Source organism: Chrysochloris asiatica, unplaced genomic scaffold (assembly GCF_000296735.1).
Source record: "Chrysochloris asiatica unplaced genomic scaffold, ChrAsi1.0 scaffold00013, whole genome shotgun sequence".
NCBI lineage: Eukaryota > Metazoa > Chordata > Mammalia > Afrosoricida > Chrysochloridae > Chrysochloris > Chrysochloris asiatica.
In genome coordinates this window covers 16,935,032-16,940,884 of record NW_006408531.1, presented here as the reverse complement: position 1 = coordinate 16,940,884, position 5,853 = coordinate 16,935,032, and the positions used below count along the sequence as shown (strand labels likewise).

Below are 5,853 nucleotides of genomic sequence, written 5' to 3'. Positions count from 1 at the left end.
AAAGGTGAACAATTCCTGACTGTTTAACCTCTGAAAACCTGAGGAGCAGCAGCAGAACATCATCAGATATACCATCAGAAGATGGAAACATTATGCATAGCAGCAGAATATTCTCATATAGTGCAGAAAGATCAGCCCCACAGGTTGAGCATATAGAAGCAAAAGCAAATGGAAGAAATGTGGAAGTAAAAGAGCTGATCAGAAATTTTCAAAGGACAGCTCAAGGACACCAAGTATTAAAATAAAATGTGCAAAGTCAAAAATTAGAAAACCCAAAGTGTAGAATATGCTCAGCATTTCTCAAGTTAAGAGAACTGAAGGAAAAAAACACTCAAGTCTCAACTTGCATTATTGAAGGATTCTTTGGGCAAAATATTGAATGATGCAGAAAACACTGAAAGAAGACAGAAGAAATAAACAAGCACTGTACCAAAAAATCCCAAAAACATGGTCAAAGTTTAACCATTTCGAGAGTTAGCATATGGTTAAGAACCAATGGTACTGAAGGAAGAAGTCCAAGTTGCACTGAAAAGACTCCAAAAAACTGATGGAATACAAATTGAAATCTTTCAACAAACTGATACAATAATGGAAGAACTCACTCATCTATGCCAACAAATTTGGAACATAGCTACCTGGCCAACTGATTGGAAGAGAACCATATTTATGCCCATTCTAAAGTGAGGAGATACAATGGAATGTGGAAATTATTGAACAATATCATTAATATTACATATAAGTAAAATTTTGCCGAACATAATTCAAAAATGATTACAACGATGAATCAATAGGTTACTGCCAGAAGCTCAAACCAGATTCAGAAGATGACATGGAATGAGGGATATCATTGTTAACATCAGATGGAGCTTAGCTGAAAGGAGAGAATACAGAGAGATGTTTACTTGTGCTTTATTGACTTTTGATTGCATGCATCATTGCAAACCATGAATAACATGGTAAAACATGGGTATTCCAGATGTGCTCATGAGGATGAAGCTATACAAAGAAAAAAAGGCAGTTCTTAGACTAGAGCAATGGGATATGAAAGGTTTAAAATCAGGAAAGGTGCCAGTGTTGTATCCTTTCACCACACTTATTCAACCTGTATGCTGCACAAATAATCTGAGAAACTGAATTATATAAAGAAGAAAGTAGCAACAGGATAGGAGGAAGACTCATTAATGACCTGTGATATGCAGATGATACAACCTTGCTTGCTGGAAGCAAAGAAGAATTAAAATGCTTACTGATGAACATCAAAGAATACAATTTTCAATATGGATTGCACCCCATTGTAAAGACAATAAGAATCCTTACCACTAGACCAATGAATAACATCATGATCAATGGAGAAAAGATTGAAGTTGTCAAAGACTTCATTTTGTTTGTGTCCATCATCAACACTCATGAAAGCAGCCGTCAAGAAATTAAATGAGTCTAAAGAGGGGTGATAATACTAAGATGCTTGACAGTCTTGTAAATATTGGCTTCCCTTGCCTACTACTGTAAAATAGACATTTGAGTGGGATAGAAAGGAATGTCGGGAAATATGATTACAGAAAGCTTACAAGCCTGTCTTCAGCCTGTAATGAATTGGAATACCTAAAAGGGATTATAGAACATGCCCAGTGAAATAGGCCTTCATCAGAGCCTTTGCAATGTATAGGACCTTAGGTGGAATCCTGAGCCCCATCCAGAACCTTCTGAAGTGGGACATTCCCACTAGAAAGGACAAGCAGACCATCCTGAAACAGTTAAAGTGACAGAAGACACGTCTTTAAAGAAAGATCAGCAGGAAAAAGACTCCCAAAAAATGGCAATATGATTGTACTACAAGAATAAGCAAGGTGTTCACCAGGAAGCCATCAAGGCAAGCAATCAAGTCCCTTCAGGACAAACCCCCCTCTAAGACTGAAACTCAAAGGGAACACATAAGCAGGCATATAAGCATGTTGGTGATCACATTGGTCTATTGGTGAATGGAAAAGGAGGAAAGGCAGCAATGAATAAATGTAGTTGAGTTCAACCAACTGGTTGGTCCAAAGTGTGGTGAGACCTGGGGACATTTGAGCCCATGGACAAGGACATAGCCATGGAGGGCTAGAGCTGAGAGTGAAGCATCCAGCTGATATGAAGTGAGGGGAGTCGCACAAGAACACCCAAACTTGCAGATAGTACCCATTTGACCTAACCTCAATGGCTTGACAATCAGAGCTCAACTAGAGGAAGATTTTTTAAAAATACATTTTTTTTTTTTTGATAAACGATATGAGGGTAAATTGCTACAATTTGATGAACTTGACCTACTACATGAATGTAGTAGTTCAAAATACCAACTGAGACGTCAAGTATCAATGCTATTCTCTCTGTACACAGGGTAGCTAGGGATAGGCAACTTAGACACTGGCTACCTAAAATGAGGGGGCAATAAAGGCATGAAGTGACTGGCATACAAGGCTTTAAGAGGAAGTATAGTTTAAGACTGTGTGGGAGAAGGGTCCCCACTGAATAGTTTTCACATTATCTAGATGGGTCTGGTGAAAAGAGATGGGGATAAGATTCTTATGATTCAACAGTGAGTAATTGTTATCATGATTAATTGTGACTATCACAATTGTAAAGGTAGAAGTTTTATAACACAAACGGGAGAGTAGTTAATGTTACAGTCTAGAAACAGAGAATCCTAGGACCACCAAGGGAGAAGAGCATAAGTGGAATTCAGGACCCTATGGAGAGAAGCAGTGACACCAGAGATGGAGGCAGAGATGAGGACATGGAGAGACAGAGTAGCTGAAGACTCTAAATTCATGGAAAGAGAGGGACTGGGAGCTGGTGACCAGGAGGCAGGCTTGCAGAATATGCCTTTTGGTGGTTTCAATTATTACATATGCCTGAGTGTTTTCTTTTGTTGTTGTTTTTCTGTAAGGTTTTTATTTGGGGTGGGGGAAGGGGCACAGTGTACAGGGACCTACTCAGTCCTTCTTGGCAGCTGTTTTCCTCATGGCAGCCAGTACGTTGCTGAGCTCCTCTGTCTTCTTTTTGGCGTGGATGTGTGTCCCCACCCTTTTCTTGATGAACTTGAGTGCCCGCTTGTCCTTGGAGACCTTGAGCATCTCCATGGCCCTGTGTTCATTAGGCGCAAAGCCACATGCCTCCCGGATCGGATCATATCCTGCATGAACTTGGTGTGGTTGGTGAGGGACCCACGGTGGCGACTGTGCCTCAGCTTGCTCACATTCTTGGTTACTTTGTTGAGGCCAACGGCCATAGAGTAGCGCACAACCATGGTTGCTTTGCTTCAGTGGCTGCTCCAGCGGAAGGCTGTGTGCCTGAGTGTTTAAAAAAAAAAAAAAAGCTTAAGTGAATAGAGAGAAACTGTTAACTGACGGTAGGTGGAGGTGATTATAATCATTATAACGAAACAAGGTATATGATTTGTTGAACGTAAAACTAACGATCTGCCCTGTAAACTTTCACTTAAGTCACAATAAAAACTTAAAAAAATAAATAAATAAATCAGAGAGAAACTCAGCGTATCAAAAAGAAGAAGAAGAAATCATTGCATTAGGCAAATCTGCTGCATAAGACCTCTTTAAAGAGTTGAAGAGCACAGATAAGAGTTTGAAGACTAAACTGCAACCGTTCCAAGACATGGCATTTTCAATAGCTTTATATGCATGTGAAAGTTGGATAATGAATAAGAAAGAGTGGGAGAATTGATGGATTTGATTTATGGTGTTGGAGAAAAATATTAAGCACCATGGATTACCAGAACAAACAAATCCATCTTGGAAGCCATGCAGCCAGAATGCTCCTTCAAAGTCATGATGATGAGACTTTACCTCTTATAGTTTAGCGATATTATCAGGAGGCACCAGACCAGTCTTTGGAAAAGTACAGCACGCATGGTAAAAGGGAGGGTCATCAAAAAGGAGGAAGCTCCCCAAGAAGATGGATTGACACAGTAGTGTAAATAATGGGCTCAAACCACGGCCCGGGCCTGGGTCATCTTTACTGTGGCTCTGCTATTGACCTTGTTGAAGTGATCATCAATACTGAGTGGCTGATCATTACCCTGGTCCGGGGAGGGGCGAGCATGGCCCTATGGGCATCGGCATGGGCATGGCTGGGTGGTGACCTCGCCCTGCGTCATCACCAACGTGGACTTTGTCATGGCACTCATCTACATCATTCTGCTGCTGCTGGGGGCCTTCGTGGGGGCCTGGCCCGCCCTGTGTGGGACGGGGTGTGGGCTATGAGACCACAAGCCAGAACATGTTTGTGGAGAACAAGGTGTTTTCCATGGATAAGCCAACCTCTGCCAAGAGGCCAGTGTCTCCGTAAAGTGGCTACAATGGGCAGCTGCTGACAAGTGTACCAACTCACCAAGATGGCCCTGATGCACAAAGTCCCGTCTGAGGGCACTTATGATGTCATCCTCCCGAGGGCCACCGCCAACAGTCACGTGATGGGCAGTGCCAACTCAACTCCGAGGGCCGAAGACATGCAAGCTGCTCAAAGCCACCAGGCGGCAACTCCGCCCAAAGACAGCAAGAAGTCTCAGAATCAGTCCAGAAAAACATAACAAGATGGTAGCTGCCGTCTTCCCTGGACTGCACACCACCTGCCGTCCTCTTCCCAATGGGCCCAGGCTGGCCAGGGCCCAGCACTTCTCCCATTCTTGTCACAAACTGGGAGGGATCGAGGCCACCAGTCTGAAGCAGTGGACAGGGTGGTGGTTGGGGGGCGTCCTGGGAAGGGCCCAGCTCTGACTCTGGCCCCCAAGTAACTCAGGCTGCAGGAGCTGTCTGTGAACTCCCAAGTCTACCTATCTGTCCCCACCTGGCACCCAAGCACAGTCCACCCTTTCTGCCTCTCCTTGATTACAGGAGTGTCCCTATGCGGATGCTCCAAGTGGCCACCCTCTCTACTGTGAACAACATGCTTCAGATGCCCTTTCTGTCACAATGGACCTTCCTGGCCTTGCCATGGTTTGGGTCCTGCGTTTGATGACTTCTGCCCTGGTGGGTATTCTCCATGACTCTTTGAAGACCAGCTATGGTGGAGAGTTGGCCCTGAACCTTCACACCAGGGCTGTGGAAGCTCCAAACTGGACACACTACTTGTCTGTGGCCTGTGGGTCCCAAATCAGAGCCCTTTTGGTGTATCAGCCATGTGCCCCTTTGCACCATGACCTTGTGCCTTCACTTGGACTCCACCTACTAGCCAAGGCTGACCCAACCTGTTCTTCTGATCACCCCTCCTCATCTGGGAACAGGGACTACCACACTGATCCCAACCAGAGGAGCTCTATGCTAGCACTGCCTTACAGAGAACCCCACAAAGGAGTCTGGGGAGTTTACAGGCCACCATGGCATTTGGGGTACATTTTTCTTGTGCCCTTTTCTCTCCTTTGCCTTTGTTTTCTATACCAGTTTGGAAGGTGGCTCCTGGGACAGGAACAGATTTAAATAAATGCCCTTGAAATGCCAAAAAAAAAAAAAAAAAAAAATTCTCACTCATTATGAGTTCTTTCTGATAATCTACTTTCAGCCAAGATCCATCGGATATCAGCAATGATATCCCTCATTCCACGACCTCTTCTGAATCTGGCTTGAACCTCTGGAAGTTCTCTGTATTATCTTTAGCAAAACTTTACTTGCGTTGGATATCAAAGAGATTGTCAAATGATTTCCACATTCCGTTGGGTCACCTCTCTTTGGAATGGGCACAAATATGGATCTCTTCCCATTAGTCGGCCAGATAGTTGCCTTCCAAATTTCTTGGCAGAGATGTGTGAGTGCCTCCTGTGCTGCCTCACTTTCTTGAAAGATTTCAATTTTTATTCCATCA

General features: G+C 43.7%; 2 pseudogenes; one reads left to right on the top strand and one right to left on the bottom strand.

Moving 5' to 3' along the window:
- Positions 1-2,972: 2,972 nt before the first annotated feature.
- LOC102820188 lies at positions 2,973-3,286 on the bottom strand (annotated as a pseudogene).
- Positions 3,287-4,390: 1,104 nt separating this feature from the next.
- LOC102834621 overlaps positions 4,391-5,853 on the top strand; it is a 3,561-nt pseudogene continuing 2,098 nt past the window's right edge.